The sequence below is a fragment of the Bufo gargarizans genome, chromosome 2 (genome assembly GCF_014858855.1).
Source record: "Bufo gargarizans isolate SCDJY-AF-19 chromosome 2, ASM1485885v1, whole genome shotgun sequence".
Classification (NCBI taxonomy): Eukaryota; Metazoa; Chordata; class Amphibia; order Anura; family Bufonidae; genus Bufo; species Bufo gargarizans.
This window is the reverse complement of record NC_058081.1, coordinates 544,726,698-544,749,346: the sequence shown is the minus strand read 5'-3', so window position 1 is coordinate 544,749,346 and position 22,649 is coordinate 544,726,698.

Below are 22,649 nucleotides of genomic sequence, written 5' to 3'. Positions count from 1 at the left end.
GGGTGTGTGTGAAGTTATTCTGAATGACCCAATGTGCACCTTGAATATTATATACCCTTTTAGGGATAGATTTCAAATAGCTCTGATATAGCAGAAACCACTAAATTATGAAATTGCTAAATTGGGAATTGTATTTCAACCCAGAACAAGAAATGTGCTTGAACGGACACTAAATAACTCGCCCAGCTACAGCACTAAGGACAGATTTAGCGGGATATAAATTTGAGGCCTAGTATTTAGGCGCTGGGTGACAGGTATGGGTTTAGTGACAGAATTAGACTTGGAAATACACAGTAGCGGGTGTGTGTGAAGTTATTCTGAATGACCCAATGTGCACCTTGAATATTATATACCCTTTTAGGGATAGATTTCAAATAGCTCTGATATAGCAGAAACCACTAAATTATGAAATTGCTAAATTGGGAATTGTATTTCAACCCAGAACAAGAAATGTGCTTGAACGGACACTAAATAACTCGCCCAGCTACAGCACTAAGGACAGATTTAGCGGGATATAAATTTGAGGCCTAGTATTTAGGCGCTGGGTGACAGGTATGGGTTTAGTGCCAGAATTAGACTTGGAAATACACAGTAGCGGGTGTGTGTGAAGTTATTCTGAATGACCCAATGTGCACCTTGAATATTATATACCCTTTTAGGGATAGATTTCAAATAGCTCTGATATAGCAGAAACCACTAAATTATGAAATTGCTAAATTGGGAATTGTATTTCAACCCAGAACAAGAAATGTGCTTGAACGGACACTAAATAACTCGCCCAGCTACAGCACTAGGGACAGATTTAGCTGGATATAAATTTGAGGCCTAGTATTTAGGCGCTGGGTGACAGGTATGGGTTTAGTGCCAGAATTAGACTTGGAAATACACAGTAGCGGGTGTGTGTGAAGTTATTCTGAATGACCCAATGTGCACCTTGAATATTATATACCCTTTTAGGGATAGATTTCAAATAGCTCTGATATAGCAGAAACCACTAAATTATGAAATTGCTAAATTGGGAATTGTATTTCAACCCAGAACAAGAAATGTGCTTGAACGGACACTAAATAACTCGCCCAGCTACAGCACTAGGGACAGATTTAGCGGGATATAAATTTGAGGCCTAGTATTTAGGCGCTGGGTGACAGGTATGGGTTTAGTGACAGAATTAGACTTGGAAATACACAGTAGCGGGTGTGTGTGAAGTTATTCTGAATGACCCAATGTGCACCTTGAATATTATATACCCTTTTAGGGATAGATTTCAAATAGCTCTGATATAGCAGAAACCACTAAATTATGAAATTGCTAAATTGGGAATTGTATTTCAACCCAGAACAAGAAATGTGCTTGAACGGACACTAAATAACTCGCCCAGCTACAGCACTAAGGACAGATTTAGCGGGATATAAATTTGAGGCCTAGTATTTAGGCGCTGGGTGACCGGTATGGATTTAGTGACAGAATTAGACTGGGATATGGTCAAAAAATAAACAGACTATTGCTGGTTAAATGCACTTGGTGTGACAGCTTCACCCTGATGTAGGCTTTAGCCAAAAAACAACCACACCATTGAGGGTTAAATGCACTTGGTGACAGGCGCAGCTTGCCCCTGATTTAGTATATGGCCAAAAAATGAACAGACTATTGCTGGTTAAATGCACTTGGTGTGACAGCTTCACCCTGATGTAGGCTTTAGCCAAAAAACAACCACACCATTGAGGGTTAAATGCACTTGGTGACAGGCGCAGCTTGCCCCTGATTTTGTATATGGCCAAAAAATGAACAGACTATTGCTGGTTAAATGCACTTGGTGTGACAGCTTCACCCTGATGTAGGCTTTAGCCAAAAAACAACCACACCATTGAGGGTTAAATGCACTTGGTCGCAGCTTGTGCTGGCGCACCACAAGACACAAAATGGCCGCCGATCACCCCAGAAAAATGTGACTGACAAACGGTCTGGGCAGCCTAAAAACAGTGAGCAATTGAGGATCAGCAGCTCAATGATCCACAGCTGCAGATCGATCAGTTAATCAAGTCCTTTGGAGGAGTTAATCTGCCTAATCTCGCCCTACTGTCGCAGCCGCAACCTCTCCCTACGCTAATCAGAGCAGAGTGACGGGCGGCGCTATGTGACTCCAGCTTAAATAGAGGCTGGGTCACATGGTGCTCTGGCCAATCACAGCCATGCCAATAGTAGGCATGGCTGTGATGGCCTCTTGGGGCAAGTAGTATGACGCTTGTTGATTGGCTGCTTTGCAGCCTTTCAAAAAGCGCCAAGAAAGCGTCACAAAAGCGCGAAGAAAGCGACGAACACCGAACCCGAACCCGGACTTTTACGAAAATGTCCGGGTTCGGGTCCGTGTCACGGACACCCCAAAATTCGGTACGAACCCGAACTATACAGTTCGAGTTCGCTCATCCCTACTTACAATGTCTCTATAGGGTGGTGCTAATTGTGTCAATGGTGTCTCCTACCTGGGAATGGCTGGACTCCTGGCTCACTTGCAATACATTTGAGTGTAGTGATAGTAGGAGTAATAGAGGAATTTGCAGCAGAAATTATGTCCAGACCTTTAGGTGAAGTTCAAATGTTTCTTTACTGAAGATAACTTGTATCCAAGCAGTTTACAGCTTTGTTCTCTGGTCCCAGCAGGTTTTAGCAATAATTGGCAGGAATAAATACTTCTGCTTGATATGTGGGGAGCTTGCAGGATAATTCATCTGGTTGGTAGCTCTGTAATTGTGGCAGGAACTAATCTTCTGCACTTCTCTGTAACTTCTGCTTTGTGGGGACAGACTAGCTGAGGAGGGATGGCTTCTTCTAGGTCTCTGGACTTATCTCTCAGATGATTTCTCAGGGGATGCTTTCTTCCTGGAACTCTGGAGTTTATCTGCTTTCTTCATCCAGCTGAGGCTGAAGGTTCAGTCTGGGAATGTGATCAGGTCTCAGCCGAAACAAGATCCTTGCTGTCTTCCCTATGCAGGGGATCTCCTCACACACACACACACACACACACACACACTAGCCCTAGCAGGGGGTGGGCTACACTAACTCTAACTTCCTTCTCCACCCATGCTGCAGGATGTGGGAACAGTCCACACCTCCACAGAGGGGGAGCTAAGCTGGAATAATCTATTCCAGCCTAGATACACTAAACTAGGACTTGTACCTGGCCAATGCATTGCTGCCACCAGCTGTTACACCTGGAAAATTACAAGGAAATGGAATTTAACATAGTTTTACATGCACAGTTATGAAGACATAATATAAATTATATCAGATGACAATATACAAGCTCTTACAAGACAGTAGCGGGGTAGAGGCGTGTAGTAACACAACTCTGGGGTGTTACATTACCTGTAACATGAGCCACACAAGAAAGGCAGTGGGAGATTAGGGAGGTTAACAAGTGGCTCAAGAACTGGTGTAGGAAGGAGGGGTTTGGATTCCTGGAGAACTGGGCTGACATCTCTGTCGGCTACAGGCTCTATCGTAGGGATGTGTATGTGTATGTCACGAGTAGGGAGGCCTTGCACCAAGTCACTTTATTGATTTAGTATTCACTAATATGTCACTATTTTTATATCCTGTATAATTGGCGTGGTATCTACAGTATCTACAGTATGTAAGTGCAAGAGTATGTCCCATATCACTATGATATTGCTAAATAGCGCTAATAATAGATCGGATCAGATTCCACTTTATTATAGTGGTTCTGATCTTTTTTTTCCTTCCTCCTCTGCCTTCCTACGTCCTCTTTCTTTTCATATATCTTCCTTAGAGCTATATTTCCTTTCATACTTATTGTTTTTCTTTTGGTGTTTGGGTATGTAATATACATAAATCTCTTAATTTATGTATACTAATGCCAGAAGCCTGACTAATAAAACTGGTGAACTGGAATTAGTGATGTGTGAGGAGGACTATGACACAGTGGGAATAACTGAGTCACGGCTGGATAATGGCTTTGACTGGGCAGTTAATGTACAGGTTTACAGTCTGTTTAGAAAGGATCACAAAAACCGAAGAGGGGGAGGGGTCTGCCTTTATGTAAAGTCCTGTCTAAAGTCCACAGTCCGAGAAGATACAAGTGAGGGACATGTACAGGTGGAGTCACTGTGGGTATAAATACATGGAGGCAAAAACAATAAAAAAATACTAATAGGAGTTTATTATAAACCACCTAATATACCAGAGTCCACAGAAAATCTACTACTAAACGAGATAGACGAGGCGGCAGATCATAATGAGGTCGTTATTATGGGGGACTTCAACTACCCAGATATAGACTGGGAAACTAAAACCTGTATATCTCATTAAGGTTCCAGGTTCTTGGCAATAACCAAAGACAATTACCTTTCCCAACTGGTTCAGGCCCTGACTAGAGGGACAGCCATACTGGACTTAATATTAGCCAATAGACCTGACAGAAGAAAAGAGGAGTGCTAGTGAGGAAGCACTGAAAAACTATAAGAAAGAAATAAAATATGTAAACAACAAATAAAAGCAGCCAAACTAAAGACCGAGAGATTAATTGCCAAAGAGACCAAAACTAACCCAAAAAATGTTCTTCAATTATATACATGGTAAAAAGTATAAATAGACTCAAATTGGGTCACTGTCACTAGTGGGGTACCACAGGGGTCAGTATTGGGCCCTATTCTCTTCTATATATTTATTAATGATCTTGTAGAAGGCTTGCACAGTAAAATATCAATTTTTGCAGATAACACTAAACTGTGTGAAGTAATTGACATGGAAGAGTATACTGCTACAGAAGGATCTGGATAGATTGAAGGTGTGGGCAGAGAAGTGGCAGATGAGGTTTAACACTGAAAAATTTAAGTTTATGCACATGGGAAGGAATGATGCAAGTCACCCATACATACTAAATGGTAAAACACTGGGTAACACTGACATGGAAACAGACCTAGGAACTTTGGTGAACAGCAAACTAAGCTGTAGAAACCAGTGTCAGGCAGATGCTGCCAAGGCCAATAAGATAATGGTTTACCACTTTACAAATCACTAGTTAGACCACACATGGAGTACTGTGTACAGTTCTGGGCTCATGTGAACAAGGCAGACATAGAGTTGGATAGGGTTCACAGGAGGGCAACTAAAGTAATAACTGGAATGGATAGACTACAGTACCCTGAGAGGTTATCAAAATTAGGGTTATTCACTTTAGAAAAAAGACGACTGAAGGGAGATCTAATAACTATGTATAAATATTTAAGGGATCAGTTGTCACGGATGGTGTAACAGAAAACAAGAAGTTACAAATAAGGATCCGACTGGCTTGATCCAAAACTAAGGAACAAAAGGGTGACCCCTATTTAAGCCCTGAAACTCTCCCTGTCTTCTCAACCCATGCAAAGATCTCTATGATAGAAAATTGCATGTCCTCGTGCCTCGACTGTATGACACCTGAACACCCTATAATAGTGAGGGGACATGACCACCGGCTCCCTACACTTAATACGGAGGGAGTCAGGGTCACCTAGGATCAAGCAAACAGGAAAACACAAATGAATGAACAGACTTATCTGTAGAAGCATCAGTTGTAGCATCCAGCATGTACACACTCCAGGAAGTTGTATAAACCTCAAAGTGATGCAGTATGGGAGGGGATTTAAAGGGATGCAATCAGTGCAACTAGATGACAGCTGAGAGAGGGAAACGAGATGACAAAACGAAAGCAAAACAAAAGAACCTCAAGCAGGAGGTTCTGAAGAACGTCTGTCAGAGCTTCTCAGATGTCTGGCGGTAACATCAGTACAGAGATCTCTCCCATTATCTATTTATCCCTAGGATTGTGAATATGACGAGGTGACATCCTCCGCGTCTGAAGGAAAGAAGGTTTGCACACAAACATAGAAGAGGATTCTTTACGGTAAGAGCAGTGAGACTATGGAACTCTCTGCCTGAGGAGGTGGTGATGGTGAATTCTCTAAAAGAGGTCAAGAGTGGCCTGTATGTATTTCTGGAGTGTAATAATATGACAGGCTATAGCTACTAGAGAGGAGTCGTTGATCCAGGGAATTATTCTGATTGCCTGATTAGAGTCGGAAAAGATTTTTTTCCCCTTAAGTGGGGAAAATTGGCTTCTACCTCACAGTTTTTTTGTTGTTTTTTTTTTGCCTTCCTCTGTATCAACTTGCAGGATAACAGGCTGAACTGGATGGACAGATGTCTTTTTTCTGCCTTATAAACTATATTACTAGGTTACTATGTTACTATGAAAATCTGCCAAAAAAGTGAAATTTTGAAAATTCAACTCAATTTTCCTTTAATTCTTGTGGAATACCTAAAGGGTTCACAAAGTTTGTAAAATAAGTTTTGAATAACTTGAGGGGTGTAGTTTCAAAAATGGGTGGTTTCTACTATGTAAGCCCCACAAAGGGACTTCAGAACTGAACTGGTCTTAAAAAGTGGGTTGTGGAAATTTGTCTTAAAAATTTTAAGGATTGCTTCTAAAACTCTAAGCCTTCTAACGTCCTAACAAAGTAAAATTACATTTGCAAAATGATGCCAACATAAAATAGACATATGGGGACAGAAGGGGTTAAAGTTGCCCTGAAAAAATACTAAAAGAGGGGGCAGTTGGGGCAAAATTGATTATCATTATCAAGATTGGATTATCAGAATTAGAAGACTTAAATGAACCCACGTGATGATGGAAAATATAATTGCAGAAAAATGGCGAAGTATTAGTAGAACTGTTAGAGTGATTATTGATGTCCAGTTCAGCAAATGACAGATATGATATCCAGTCACTGATTTTCAGCCAAATAACACCTCAAAAACTGCTCAAAACTCAGATTCAGCCTTTCAGTCTGCCTGTTGGCTTCCGGATGAAAGGCTGAAGAGAAGGAGAGAGCGACACCCAAACGATTACAAAAAGATCTCCAAAACTTTGAAACAAATTGCACCCCCCTGTTAGATACAATATATTCGGGACTGCCATGGATTTTAACCATATGGTCTAAAATACCAAGGACAATTTCTTAGCCAAAGGAGATTTTCTTAAAGAAACGAAATGTGACATTTTTGAAAATCTGTTCACCACCACCCGGATCACGGTCTTCTCTGGGAAGCATGGAAGATCCATGAATCCATAATAAAATTCATGGAGATATGTGACCACAACCTCTTGGGAATAGACAATATATACAGCTCTCCAGCTGGACGAGACCTGGGGGTTTTGACCTAGCATAGGTTTCACACGCCGAAACGTCCGAATATTCTGAGACATAGTAGGATACCAATAATGCCTAGCCACCAACCTACTAGTGTCCTCAATACCTGGATTTCCACTCAAAACAGAGTCATGAAGTTCAGGCAATAAAGAAGTCTGAAACCCCTCCAGGACAAAAAAATTACCTGCAGGAGTACCTTCAAGTAACTGATTCTGATTGGCAGAGATCTCAGAGACCAGATCAGGAGAAATAGCAGAAACGACAATGCCTGCAGGTAAAATTGGGACCAGTTCAGACCTTGGGGTTTAGGTGGAACAGAAGTGATGTCAAAATCAAAACGTGTGAAAAACAAAGCCCAATGAGCCTGCCTAGACTCCAGAAACGTCCGTTTTTTTTGTGGTCATTAAGAACCACTTCCTGGTTTTTAGCCCAGTCATGAAAATAGCACCATTCCTCAAAGTCTCACTTAATGGCCAAAAGCTCATGATTTCCTATGTCATAATTAGCTTCAGCAAAGGAAAATTTTCTATAGAAATGAGAACAGAGTTTTCCAACAGGTAAAAGTGGACGTACCCTGAGACAACACCACTACGTCAAAAGCATCAACCTCTACGATGGAAGGTCTATGGTTGGTTATGAATGGGAGTTTCAACAAAACACCTTTTCAGTGTTTCAAAGGCAACCATAGCCACAGGTTTCCAATTGACATCAGCACCTTTCCTGGTAAGATCAGTAAGAGGTTTGGAGATAACAGAAACATTTTTAATACATTTTTCTATAATAATTAGTGAAACACAAGAACCTCTGCAGGGCCTTGAGAGACTTAGGCTGCAGCCAGTCATGAATTGCTTGAAACTTGACTTGCTGTATGCAAAAAGAGTCTGGGGCTATGTTATACCCAAGAATGGCACCTCTTTGACTCCAAACCAACATTTTTCTCATTTCACAGATCACAAATTACTTCACAGCATCTGCAAGACAGACTTAACATGTCGAACATGAGAACTCAAATCAGAGGAGTACACTAGAATGTTGTCTAAATAAATGACCAAAAATGTTCAACAAATCATTCACAAGGTTTTGAAGGATGGCAAGGGAATTGCTAAGACCAAATGGCATCACCAAATATTCAAAATGACTCTCCAGGTATTAAACATTGTTTTCCACTTATGCTCCTCCTTTATGCGCATAAGGCTATAAGTCTCCCGGAGGTCTAACTTGGTGAACCTTTTAGCATCCTGGATCTGGTTAAAAATGTTTGGTATCAAAAGGAAAAGGATAGCGCTTTTTGACCATGATCTTATTAAGCTCCCAGTAGTCAATACATGGTTTGAGACTTGCCATCCTTATTCTTGAGAAAACTGAATCCTTTTCCCATAGGAGAAACAGATGGTCAGATTTTACCCTTTACCAGACTTTCTTTTATGTAGTCCTTCCAGGCTTGACAAAGATAATTAGTACAATCTAGTGTTGGGTGAGCATGCTCGGCCAAACACTAGTTCGGCTCGAGTATCGCGATGCTGGGCACATCACAGTGTTCGGCCGAATACAGGGTGTGCTCGAGCAAGATGCTCGAGCCTCCTCCCCGCACGTTTGTTGGCTGCTACGCAGCCAATAAACATGCAGCTAGGTACTGCCATTCATTGTAATGCCGTAGTCATATTGGCTGCTGGCATTACAGTGATTGGCTGGCCAAAACGCGTCATTGGGTGCTATATAGCACCCGATGACACGTGTTTGGCTCATTATTAGTCAGGGAGAGCTGGAGAGCAGAAGGGAGAGATAATGTAGGGATTGAAATAGCAATATTTTAGTTTTTATACATGTTATAGACCCGAAAGTCCTTTTAAGGACTATTGTGGGTGGCAGCAATATATATTTTTAGAGCAACCTGCACTAAATTGCTAAAACTTGTTAGAGAACCAAAAGTCCTTTTAAGGACTATAGTTGTATCTGGCAGTAATATATATTTTTAGCGCAACACATTCTGTGTACTTTGATTGCGCATACACTTACAAAACCTGCGCTACTGTACGTGTGACATACTTGCAAGCATATATACCATTTAATAAGGGACTGGAAAGTGACCATGCTGATGATGGTGAACGAAGAGGCCATGGCCCTGGCCTGGTGAAACTGTGCCTGCTGCCAGAGCACAAGAAACACACTCATCCACAATACCTAGCTTCATGTCCCAGTTTGCAGGGCGGCACAGGACACCACTCTCGAAGTCAGATCAGTGTGACCAGGTGGTCAGTTGGATTGCAGCAGATAAAACTTCCAGTCAGTTAAGCACCACCCTGTCTTCCACAAAGTCCAGTCTCAGTAGCCAAGAGTCTGGTCAACAGAATCCTCACCCTGATACTCCTTCCACCCACCATGGGAGAGTCTTGGCTGATCTCACTACTCGGATATACCAAGGAGCTGTTTTCCTCGCCATTCCTTAATTTGGGCCTCTTGCCAAGCCTGCTTGAAGAGGGACATGATTCCGAAACTCTGGAGCATCCACAGTCAGAAGAAGATGACGGTGGGGAATGGCAATTACTGTTTCACGAGGTGGATGATGATGATGAGACACAGTTGTCAATAACTGAGGTTGTTGTTAGGCCAACAAGTCAGGAGTATGACAAGAGTGAGGAAGTGGATAAGGAGGTGCTAGACGATGAAGTCACTGACCCAACCTGGGAAGGAGGCAAGCTAAGCGAGGACAGCAGTACGGGGGGGGGGGGGATATCCGCAGGACCGCAACAGGCTGGAAGAGGCAGTGGGTTGACAAAAGGGAGAAGGCGGGCCACACTAAACAGGCCCGCAACTGTTCCCCTGAGCACCCACTTGCGGCAATCTCCCTTGCCAAGGAGTAGGTGTTCCGTAGTCTGGCTCTTTTTTAAGGAAAGTGCGGACGATTAAAAGAATTGTCATTTGCAACCTGTGCCGTACCAAAATGAGCAGCCTCACCTCCACAAACATGATCCACCACATGGAATCAAAGCACCCTAGTAGGTGGGCGGAACGCCTGGGTCCACAACCAGTGTCTGCAGGTCACACCATGGCCTCCTCTTCCCCTGTGTTACGTGCTGGACAATCCCCTGTCCAAGAAGCAGGCCCAGATGCCTCACAGGCAATAACACTAAATGCGCACCTTTCCAAATTGCTGGCCCTGGAAATGTTGCCATTTTGGCTAGTGGACACTGAGGCTTTCTGCAGCCTGATGGCGGCAGATGTCTCACCGCCAATATTTTTCATGGTGCGCAGTTCCAGCCTTACACCAGCATGTGTCCCGTAACATCACCTGTGCCCTGACCAACGCAGTTATTGGGAAGATCCACCTAACAACTGACATGTGAACAAGTGCTTTTGGACAGGGATGCTACATTTCCCTGACGGCACACTGGGTGAACGTTCAGGAGGGCGGGAGCAAGTCGTACCCTGGGATGGCACAGGTGCTACTGACACCTACTTCCATCAGGGTTTCCGCCACCACCTACTTTAGTGGCTGTAACCCCCTCTTCTCCTCCTCCGCATCCTCCTCCACTTCCACCTCTGAATTATCATCTTGCAGCACCAGTCAGACATCAGTCAGTAGCTGGAAGCAGTGTAGCACTGCAGTGGGGAAGCGGCAAAAGACCGTGTTTAAACGGATCTGCTTCGGTGACAAACAGCACACCGCCGCACAGCTGTGGCAGGGGATAAGGGCCCATACTGAGCTGTGGTTCTCACCACTCAACCTAAAACAAGGCATGGTTGTGTCTGATAATGGTTGTAACTTGGTGGCGGCTTTGGAGCTCGGTAAGCTCACACCCATACCATGCCTAGCCCACATGTTCAACCTAGTGGTTCAGTGGTTTCTCAAAACCTACCCCAATTTGCCTGAGCTACTGGTGAAGGTAAGCCGTGTGTGCCCATTTCTGCAAGCCATCAATAGCTTTGGCCGGTCTGAAAACACTGCAGCAGCACTTGCAATTGTCAGCTCACTGACTGTTGTGCGTCATGAGCACGCGCTGGAACTCCACCTTCCATATGTTGGCCAGGCTTTCTGAGCAGCAGAGGGCAGTAGTGGAATACCAGCTTCAACATGGTCATTGCCTATCCAGTCAGCTTCCGCTCTTTACAAGCGAAGAATGAGCATTGATGTCTGACCTCTGTGAGGTTTTACGCAACTTTGAGGAATCAACACAGATGGTGAGCGGCAATAACGCTGATAGCCAGACTACCCTCCGTTCGTCTTCTCAGCGCAAATTGGATGATGATGAGGAAGAAGAGGAGACGGTTGCCTCCGCTACAGAGGGTAGCACCCATGGAAGTTTTATTCTATCTGTTCAGCATGGATGGGTAGAAGAGGAGAAAGAGGATGAGGAAAATGAGAGTCATCCTCCTGATTAGCACAGCAAAGTCTTATCTGTTGGCACACATGGCAGACTTTATGTTAGGCTGCCTTTCCCGTGACCCTTGCGTTGTAATCATTTTGGCCAACACCGATTACTGTTTTTTCACCCTTCTCGACCCCCGCTACAAAGAGAACTTCTCATCTCTCATTCCTGTGGTGGAGAGGACAAGCAAAATGGTGCAATACCAGAAGGTCCTTGTGGAAAAATTGCTCCAAAAATTTCCAGCTGACAACGCTGGCTGCAGAGTATGTAGTTCCTTGGCCAATCGAGGAGGGGAACACACAGCAGTTCCAACAGAGGCAGAGCAACACTCTCCAAGGCCTGGGACAGTTTCATGACACTCCGCCAGCACCCTCAACCTGATGCGCGGCCTAGTGTCACAAAGAGGGAAAATTTTTGGAAGATGATGAAGGAGTACATAGCAGACCGTGTCAGCGTCCTCAGTGATCCCTGTGTGCCTTACAACTATTGAGTGTCTATGCTGGACACGAGGCACGAGCTGGCACTCTATGCCTTGGAGGTGCTGGCCTGCCCCGCCACCAGCGTTTTGTTAGAGCGTGTATGTAGTGCTGCTGGGGGCATAATAACTGATAAGCAATTCCACCTGTCAACTGACAATGCTGACCGGTTGACTCTTATAAAAATGAACAAGGCCTGGATTGCCCTTAACTTTTCTTTTCCACCAGAGGAAAGCGGCTGAACATAAAGGCACTGTAACGGTCACACCCACACACACACAGGGGGAAGGATAGTGACCACTGCGCTCCACCCTCACCCCTGGCCCTGCCTACTTGCCTCACGAGTCCTGATGACAGGGGACAACTGGACGACAGTACCTTACTTAGGATATGTGCAGGGAAGACAGACAAGACAAAATACGGAACGTGAATGGCTAAGCAAAGAATGGTCAGGAGAAGCCGGGGTCAAATACCAGGAGAGTAGAGAAGTACCAGAGGAGTCCGCAAAGAGTAGTCAGGTCGGAGCCAAGGTCACAATACCAGGACGGATGCGCAGTACAGGAGGAGCAGACAAAGGATCGTCAGGGAACAGGATCAGATGAGTATTCAGTAGTCCAACAAATAGCCAGGAACCTAGAATTACCAGGCAACCTGTGGCCAGAAGGCTACCTGTGTTTATAGTGGGGAGTGAGGGTCATGTGACGTGGCCAGCGTCACATGACCGACAGACCGACCAGTCGAGCACCGAGTGATCAGCTCGGCACTCAAGGCAGACCTAGGAGCAGGGAGCCTCCCAACTAGCAAAGCCGCCCTGGGAACGAGGTCAAACACAGATCCTTGCTCCCGAAGCTAAGCAGCAGGTCTGTGGCTGATGGGAGACCGAGTGCGCCTTCGGCACCCCGTTACAGGCACTCTAAATGTGGCTTTTATGGTATATTGAATAAACTGTATTTCCATGCACTCCTTCCAACACTAAAATGGGTATTTGGTTCAATCTCCCTTTTCCCATCCTCCTCCTCCTCCATCATATCAACATGCTTATTAGGCTGCCCTCGCTCCTAATGTTGTAGAGGGTCAGCTCAGCAGTGGGCCCTCACCCATAATGTTTTATAGGGTCACCAGCAGGCCCTCACCCATAATGTTTTTGAGGGTCACCAGCAGGCCTTTGCTCCTAATGTTTTGGAGGGTCACCAGCAGGCCATCAATCATAATTTTTCAAGGGTGTGTATGATGCCCTCTATTATGTGTAATAAAGGGTGTATTGGAGTGCCGGTTCCTTGTAACTTTTGGCAGCCCTTTCCCGTAGAGCATAGGCTTTATGAGTGTAGTAGTCCTACTACCTGAACAATTGTACCACAATGTGAATGATGCCCTCCTTTATGTGATATACAGGTTGTATCAGAGTGCCTCTTCCTTGTAATTTTTGGCAGAACTTGCTCTTTATATACAAGTAAATATACAGGAAAGAATGTTTCCTAACAATTTTTCCTCTAAAATCGATTTTATCTTCGGTTTGGTGCGTATTATTGTCAGTCTGTAAAAGTGGCGTACTACTCGGACAACATTGTTCCCAGCAGCGACCTGGGAGTCCAAGATGCATCCAGACATCCTCCCCATGCTTTTACCGAACCATTTCACTGGTGTTTCCATCAATTTCTGACCTTTCCCTATGAACCAGACACCCTCCCCTCTTCAGAGCAGGGGGTGCCTGGTTTAATGCTCGGGTTCTCCTATTGACTTCCATTGAGCTACCGAGCACCCGAGCATCCCGAGGTGTCCTACTTGAGCACCTGAGCAATTTGGTGCTCGATCAACACTAGTACAAGCTTTACCCCAACTCTTCAATTCCCCTATTTTATAATTCATAATAGGATTGTGAGCCTGTAACCAAGGAATACCTAGTAGGACATCAACAAGTAATTCCTTCATAACCAGAAATTTACAAGTTGCTGAGTGAAGAACTCCTACCGACATGTTAATTTTAGGAGTACAAAATTTAATACCATCTTTCCCCAGAGTGGTAGAATCGATAGCTGTCACTTGAACAGGAAAGAGCAATGGAGACAGCGGTAGATTAAGGGATGTTGCAGATTTCTCACTTATGAAATTTGCTGCGGCCTCACAATCAACAAAAGCTTCTCCCATTAACTTTTTATTCCTAAACTGAATACAAATAGGTAACATAATTCTCTTAGTAGTTTCACTAAATATATTTTCCCAAATACCTTTTCCCAGCCTTAATTGACTCCATCTCTGTATCCTGCGGTTGGAGATTTATCAAACTAGTGGAAAGTAGAACTGGCTTAGTTGCCAATAGCAAACAATTCAGATTCCACCTTTCATTTTCCAAAAGAGCTGTCAAAAATAAAAATTCGGATCTGATTGGTTGCTATGGACAACTAAGCCAGTTCTACTTTGCACCAGTTTCATAAATGACTTTCAACGTCCTTGACGTCTTCTGAGGGTTTTTTGTTCCAAGCTTCATGGGTTCTTTGAGGTCAGGATGCTGTACACTAAGTTGGGATCAAATCTGGAGAGTATCTGGGACCCGGCAAAACAACATGTTCCCTATTACGCTCCCTGAGGCGACGATCCGGATAAGTCACCTGTTGACTTTCAATGTATTTAGTCACGGGTGAATTTTTTTCCGTTTTGATTTTACACAACTGCTTCCTAACGGAACAGATACATTCTGATGTGCAAAATCAAAATGGATCGGTTTAATTCCGGTATTGAGATCCTCTGCCAGATCTCAGAACATGCAAGTGTGAAAGTAGTCTTAGGCTTAAAGGGATTCTGTCACCTGGATTTTGCCTATAGAGCTGCGGACATGTGTGCTAGATTGCTGCTAGCACAACCGCAATATACATTCCCCATAGCTTTGAGTGCTTTTATTTAGGCAAAAAAAAAAAGATTTTATATATGTGTAATTGAGGCAAGTAATGAGCCCAAGGGGCTGTTACTAACGGTTCTGGAGCCCAGCCACGCCCACTGTGAAAGACCCCAACACTGCCCCGCATCCTCCAAATCTCCACCTTACTCCCCGAGGTCTCCAAGTTAGAGCTCCAGAAACATTAGTAACAGCCCCTTGGGCTCCTTACTTGCCTCATTTACATATATAAAAAAATCGTTTTTTTTGTCTAAATAAAAGCACTTTTGTCTAAATAAAAGCACTCACAGCTATGGGGAATATATATAGCGGACGTGCTAGCAGCGATCTAGCAGCGCATGTCTGCAGCTCCATAGGCAAAATCCAGGTGACAGAATCCTTTAACCCCTTAGGGACTTAAGACGTACCGGTACGCCATGTTTGCCATGTCCTTAAGGACCCAGAACGTACCAGTACGTCCTAACTTTAAAATGGCATTGCATGAAATCATTCAGCGGGCATCCTGCCACAACGCCGGGGGGGTCATGTGCCATCGGGTCCCCATGCGGCTGTAGGGGGGACCTGATGGCATGGAAGGCAGCGTGATGCATTCCTGAGGCATCGCCGCTGCCTTCCTGTGACGTGCCTGTGAGATCCAGCCCCCTGGATCATATCAATGGTCATATTAACCCTTGTGTAGTGCCCACATTTACCTAGTGGGACACTGCAAATGTTTAAAGGGAACCTGTCACCGGGATTTTGGGTATAGAGCTGAGGACATTGGTTGCTAGATGGCCACTAGCACATCCGCAATATCCAGTCCCCATAGTTCTGTGTGCTTTTATTGTGTAAAAAAAAAAAACATTTGATACATATGCAAATTAACCTGAGGTGAGGCCTGTCCCTGACTCATCTAAGGGACAGGACTCATCTCAGGTTAATTTGCATATGGATCAAATCGTTGTTTTTTTTACACAATAAAAGCACACAGAGCTATGTGGACTGGGTATTGCTGATGTGCTAGCTGCGATCTAGCAACCCATGTCCTCAGCTCTATACCCCAAATCCCGGTGACAGGTTCCCTTTAAACATTTGTAGTGTCCCACTAGGCAAATGTGGGCACTACACAAGGGTTAATATGACCCTTGTACTTGATATGATGTTTTATGTGTATCTGAGTAACAGGCCTGTTAGGGTGTAGTTCCTCCTCCCAGACAGTAGAGGGAGCTAGGGAACCCCTAATATATATAGTTAGGCCCAGACAGGAAAGGGCAGTGTAGTCCAGGAGGCTAGTGAGTGCAGTCTAGCCTGTCTGAGGTCCCTGAGCCAGAGTTAGCTCAGAAGATTGTCACCAGGGGAAGAGTTACCTCCTGAGAAACCAAGTTCCCACAACAAAGCAGAGCAGAGCCAGTATTCCAGCCAAACAAGAGAGCTGAAGGGCAGAAGGATTTTACCTAAAGCAAGGATATATACCTGAGGAAGTTTTCTACCAAGGATAAAGCCAGCATTAGGGCATACGGGCCTTAAGAAAAAGACAGCCAGGAGTTCTGAGGAATAGTGCACAGAATTTCTAAGGAAAAGTGCAGCCTGGTCTTACCCTCTGTATATCTTGCAAGAACATTGTGCCTGCCATATATATATAAAGCCTGCTTATATCTGCTGCTGTCATATGAAACTTTACCAAAGACTGTATAAAGTTAACTGTTTCCAGTAAAGAAAGTTTTGGTTCACAACAACAACGTGTTCTTAAATTATTACCACTATAAATCGGTGTGCCACCATTACAGGCACTGGGGTCACGAATCTTAAAGGGACCTTGCCCCTGGCACATTAAACGTCTGCAACATCCAGGGCACCTCACCCAACATCAGGCCTGGTCCCTATACACCGAGAGTGCCCCAGAGGTGTCCTGTGCAAGCCTCTCAATCACTGCTGTACGCCTGCCCAGGGTCTCCCATAAACTGTGAGTAACCAAGAGTAACCCTTATTTGCCTATTAACTGTGACCTCACAATCGCAATACCCTGCAGGGCTGCATACTGCACATTGACGATCTATCTTTCCATCAATGTTTGATCAGGGGTTTATCAAAGGCCGTACATGTAGCTCTCACTAGTACTGATGTCGAAGTGCATGAGTCTACTATCAGAAAGAGGCTGCTCAAATTAGATCTACCAAGGAGGTTCAGCAGAAGGAAACCTTTGCTGTCAAGAATAATAACCTTTGCTGCCCATAAAAACTTCAGGTTGAGACTAATGGTAAGACTATAAACATCTATGCAAACACCAAAACTTCAGGAACAGTTACCACATACTTGGCTGGACTTGCAATAGACTCTAGTGGGAATATTCCCAATGCCAAGGGGACCACATAAGTCGTCACCCTGGTGCATAACTACCTGAAGCACCTAATTAATGCTGGGAGCATCAGGTCATTATGTACCCAGCCGGAAGCTGGAAAACTCTGGGAATCGGCTCCTGATTTCAACTGTATTATTTGCCATCCTCAAAATGGTGATACAGTTGAATACTGTGGTGGAGCACAGGAGCTAATGGCTTCCTTCCTCCCTATTCACCCTCATAGGCCAAAGACCACTAGCCCAGTGGCAGGGCCATCTTTAAAGCAGGGCAAAAGGGGAAGCTTTCCCGGGCCAAGTTTCTCCTGGGGGGCCCAAGGCAGCTGCCTCTTGAGCCCCTCTGGCCACTCCAGTGGCGTAATGCAGTCGCGTCAGTGTTTTTTTTTTTAAGTGCGGCGGCCGGACCCTCCCTGTATTTGAAGTGCGGCTGCGCTAAATTCTATTCCTTATCTTGTAATCATGAGACCCAAGGTCTCGCAGGATCACAGCTGGGACTGGGAGGGTATCAGGATTATGATTTGCATGCCACCTAACTGAAGCCCGCCGCAGCCTGCAACTTAGTACAGAGCGGAACAAGTAGGTAGTATTCTTTTTTTTATGTATGGCACTGCCCTGGCACACTATTTCTGCTTCATCTGGGAAGGGGGGTGGAACTGAGGTGAGGTGATGATCAGTGGTGCAGCAGTGCTAGCTGCGGCCGACTGTATGAGGTACAGGAGGGCATGGCACTGGCAGCAAAAGCAGCCCCAGCTGCAAAATCATCCAAAAAAGTGGCAAACAAATATATACAGTGGCCTTGGGGGCAAAAAATTGAATATATACTATATATTCTTGTTGGAGCAGTCAGTCGAACATTAGGAGTGTTGATTTCCAACGTGTCGGGCTGTCGCAAATCAAGTGCCTCACTGGCATGTTGTTTCGCCGCTGAATATCGAAAAAATGTGCCATGGTCGTGTAGGAACGCCTGAAATGGCCACACACCTTCCTGGGCTGCTTGAGGGCGTCCTGTAAGCCTGGGTACTTATGCACAAAGCGTTGTGTCAACTTGCCCAAATTCAATGCCGCCAACAAATTGCTTCCGTTGTCACACACCACTTTGCCGATCTCCAGTTGGTGCGGGGTCAGCCACTGATCCACCTGTGCTTTCAGGGCGGACAGGAGTACTGGTCCAGTGTGACTCACTGCTTTCAGGCAGTCAACCCCAAGATGGCGTGACACTGTCATATCCGGGATGTGGAATAGCCCCTGGGGAGCTGGGGGGGTGCAGTTGATGTAGAGCAAGACGCAGCAGCAGAAGAGGACTCAGCCGAGGAGGTTAGCGAAGAGGATGGAGTAGGAGGAGTAGAGGAGGTGGCAGCAAGCCTGCCTGCAAGTCGTGGCGGTGTCACCAACTCCTCTGCAGAGCCACACATTCCATGCTTGGCAGCCGTCAGCAGGTTTACCCAATGCACAGTTATATCTGCCCTGACCGTGCTTTGCAGACCAGGTATCAGTGGTCAGATGGACCCTTGCCCCAACACTGTGTGCCAGACATGCCATGACTTCCTTTTCCACAATAGAGTACAGGTTGGGGATTGCCTTTTGTGAAAAAAATATTCGGCCGGGTACCTTCCACTGCGGTGTCCCAATAGCTACAAATTTTTTGACGGCCTCAGACTCCACCAGCTTGTATGGTAAAAGCTGGCGGGCTAAGAGTTCCGACAAGCCAGCTGTCAGATGCCGGGCAAGGGGGTGACTCTGTGACATTGGCTTCTTACGCTCAACCATTTCCTTGACAGACACCTGACTGTGGGCAGATGAGCAGGAACTGCTGAAGGTGAGAGGCGGAGTGGCGGGTGGTTGAGAGGGGGCAAGGAGGACAGCAGTGGTTGACGTGGCTGAAGATGCTGGACCAGGAGGAGGATGGTGGCTTTGAGTTTGTGTGCTGCTTGTACTCATCATGTGTTGATTCCATAGGCGTTTGTGATGTGAGATCATGTGCCTTCACAAAGCAGTTGTACCTAGGTGGGTGTTGGACTTCCCACGACTCAGTTTCTTTTGGCGCAGGTTGCAAATGGCATGGCTGTTATCAGAGGCAGACACACACAAAAATGCCACACTGCTGAGCTTTGCAATGACGGCATTCTCGTGGTGGCAACAGCATGCGTTGATTGGCGTTCTGTCTGGCTGACCCCGGGTGCCGATACATGCTGTCTGACTGTGCCACTAGCTCCTTGCGACGACCTCCCCCTGCTTCCAACTCGTCTCCTCCTCCTCTCTGTCTCCCCATCTGAACTTTCCCCCTGTTCGTCTTCTCTTCGAGCGGGCACCCACGTGACATCCACGGACACATCATCATTATCAACCGCTTCACTTGTATCTGACAACTCAGCGAAGGAAGCAGCAGCGGGTACAACATCATCATCATCACACCGTACGTCCATGTGTGTAATGCTGCCTGACTGAGACATATCCCTATTATCTACATCCTCTGGCAATAATGGTTGCACATCACTCATTTCTTCCAACTGATGTGTAAATAACTCCTCTGACAGATCAAGTGAAGTGGCTGTGGTGCTAGTGTTGGTGGTGGCGGCAGGCAGGCGAGTGGTACCTTGAGAGGTGCCCGAAGCTGAGCTGGAGGAGGATGGTGCATCAAAGTTACAAGCGGAAGCTGTAGAAAATTGGGTGTCCTGTGTAAGCCAGTCAACAATGTCCTCAGAATTTTTCGAGTTCAGGGTACAGGGCCTCTGAACACTGGGCATTATTCTAGGGCCAAAGGAATTCACAGCACCACGACCACGACGGCCCCTGCGGGGTGGCCTGCCTCTGCCTGTCATTTTTTTTTAGATTAGTGGTACTATGCGTGCAAGGTACTGTGCCACCCTATATGAGTGGCGGGCAGTGGGCACAGTACAGTCTGTGGGCCTGACACACACTGGCAGGCAACTGCAATTATATTGCAGAGAAAAAATTAAATGACTTTTTTATCTGCAAGGTACTGTGCCACCCGATATGAGTGGTGGGCACTGGCAGTGGGCACAGTACAGTCAGTGGGCCTGACACACAATGGCAGGCAACTGTAATCATATTAAAGGGTAGATATTAAATGACTTTTTTTATCTTCAAGGTACTGTGCCACCCTATATGAGTGGCGGGCAGTGGGCACAGTACAGTCTGTGGGCCTGACACACACTGGCAGGCAACTGCAATTATATTACAGAGAAAAAAATTTAATGACTTTCTTATCTGCAAGGTACTGTGCCACCTGATATGAGTGGTGGGCACTGGCATTGGGCACAGTACAGTCAGTGGACCTGACACACACTGGCAGGCAACTGCAATTATATTACAGAGAAAAAATGTAATGACTTTTTTATCTGCAAGGTACTGTGCCAACCTATATGAGTGGTGGGCAGTGGGCACAGTACAGTCTGTGGGCCTGACACTTACTGGCAGGCAACTGCAATTATATTACAGAGAAAAAATTTAATGACTTTTTTATCTGCAAGGTACTGTGCCAACCTATATGAGTGGTGGGCAGTGGGCACAGTACAGTCTGTGGGCCTGACACTCACTGGCAGGCAACTGCAATTATATTACAGAGAAAAAATGTAATGACTTTATTATCTCCAAGGTACTGTGCCACCCGATATGAGTGGTGTGCACACAGTACAGTCTGTGGTTCTGTGGCCTCTCACACACGGGCAGGTCACTGCAATATATATATATATATATATATATATATATAGTCTGCTGACTGTGAGGTACAGGGTCAAAGTTTGCTCAATGATGACGTATAGGGGGCAGACTGAACATAGCATATGTTCGCCCGCCGCGGCGAACGCAAACAAGCGATGTTCACCGGGAACTGTTCGCCGGCGAATAGTTTGAGATATGTCTGCTCCCTATAACGGTAAAAGCATCTAATAGTAGTTATGGCTGGTGGCAGTTTAAGGAGGTTTTCAGTCATCCCTCTCCACCAGCATGGCATGCTTGCAACGTGCCAGTCTCCAGTGGAGAACACGTGAGATTGACGGTGGGCCGTAGTTCATCGGTTACTCTCGGTTAGCAGACGCCTCCCTGGGCCAGCAGTGCAGTGAAGGGGAGAACAGCACTAGATTCTCTGGGACACACTCTATTACAGGGCACACCGGCCAGGTGGTAATTGAGGTTCCCTTGATAATGATTGGGTTTCTGAGTGCTTGCGCGGCTGAGCCCCTGACTTAGGTAATGTCGGGACACCAGCACCTTGGTGGTGCAAAATGATGAGAGTGGTTGTAGTATGGAGTTAGAAGAATGAGGCAGGGTTTGAATCCAACTAAGAACTTTACTGTAACCAGGTTCTTGATAACAGCTTACATTCAGTTATAAAACAGTCTCTTATGAACATGCAGGTATGATGTCGCAAATCCCAGTAACAGGCTGTAAATGTGGTTATGTCTCAGGCTACCGTATGAAGTTATGTACTCACAGGTGTTTAGTTCTGATTCTGGTCCTTGTTCTCCAGCTTGTTAATGATGAGGCTGCTGTAAGCTAATATATTCTTCACCTTGAATCCAAAAGTCCTTAAAGCCTGGTGAAATGGCTGTTGTCCTTTGTGACTTTATCCACTCCTTTTCACTTGAACTGACTTCCACTAACACAGCTAGAAACTGCACTCTCACTCCTTCAACTCCTACTCCTCCTCTCCCTAAACTAGGCCTGAACTGAGGTGTGTGTATGTATATATATATATATATATATATATATATATATGTGTGTATATATATACAGTTGCAAGAAAAAGTATGTGAACCCTTTGGAATGATATGGATTTCTGCACAAATTGGTCATAAAATGTGATCTGATCTTCATCTAAGTCACAACAATAGACAATCACAGTCTACTTAAACTAATAACACACAAATAATTAAATGTAACCATGTTTTTATTGAACACACCATGTAAATATTCACAGTGCAGGTGGAAAAAGTATGTGAACCCCTAGACTAATGACATCTCCAAGAGCTAATTGGAGTGAGGTGTCAGCCAACTGGAGTCCAATCAATGAGATGAGATTGGAGGTGTTGGTTACAGCTGCCCTGCCCTATAAAAAACACACACCAGTTCTGGGTTTTCTATTCACAAGAAGCATTGCCTGATGTGAATGATGCCTCGCACAAAATAGCTCTCAAAAGACCTACGATTAAGAATTGTTGACTTGCATAAAGCTGGAAAGGGTTATAAAAGTATCTCAAAAAGCCTTGCTGTTCATCAGTCCACGGTAAGACAAATTGCCTATAAATGGAGAAAGTTCAGCACTGCTGCTACTCTCCCTAGGAGTGGCCGTCCTGTAAAGATGACTGCAAGAGCACAGTGCAGACTGCTCAATGAGGTGAAGAAGAATCCTAGA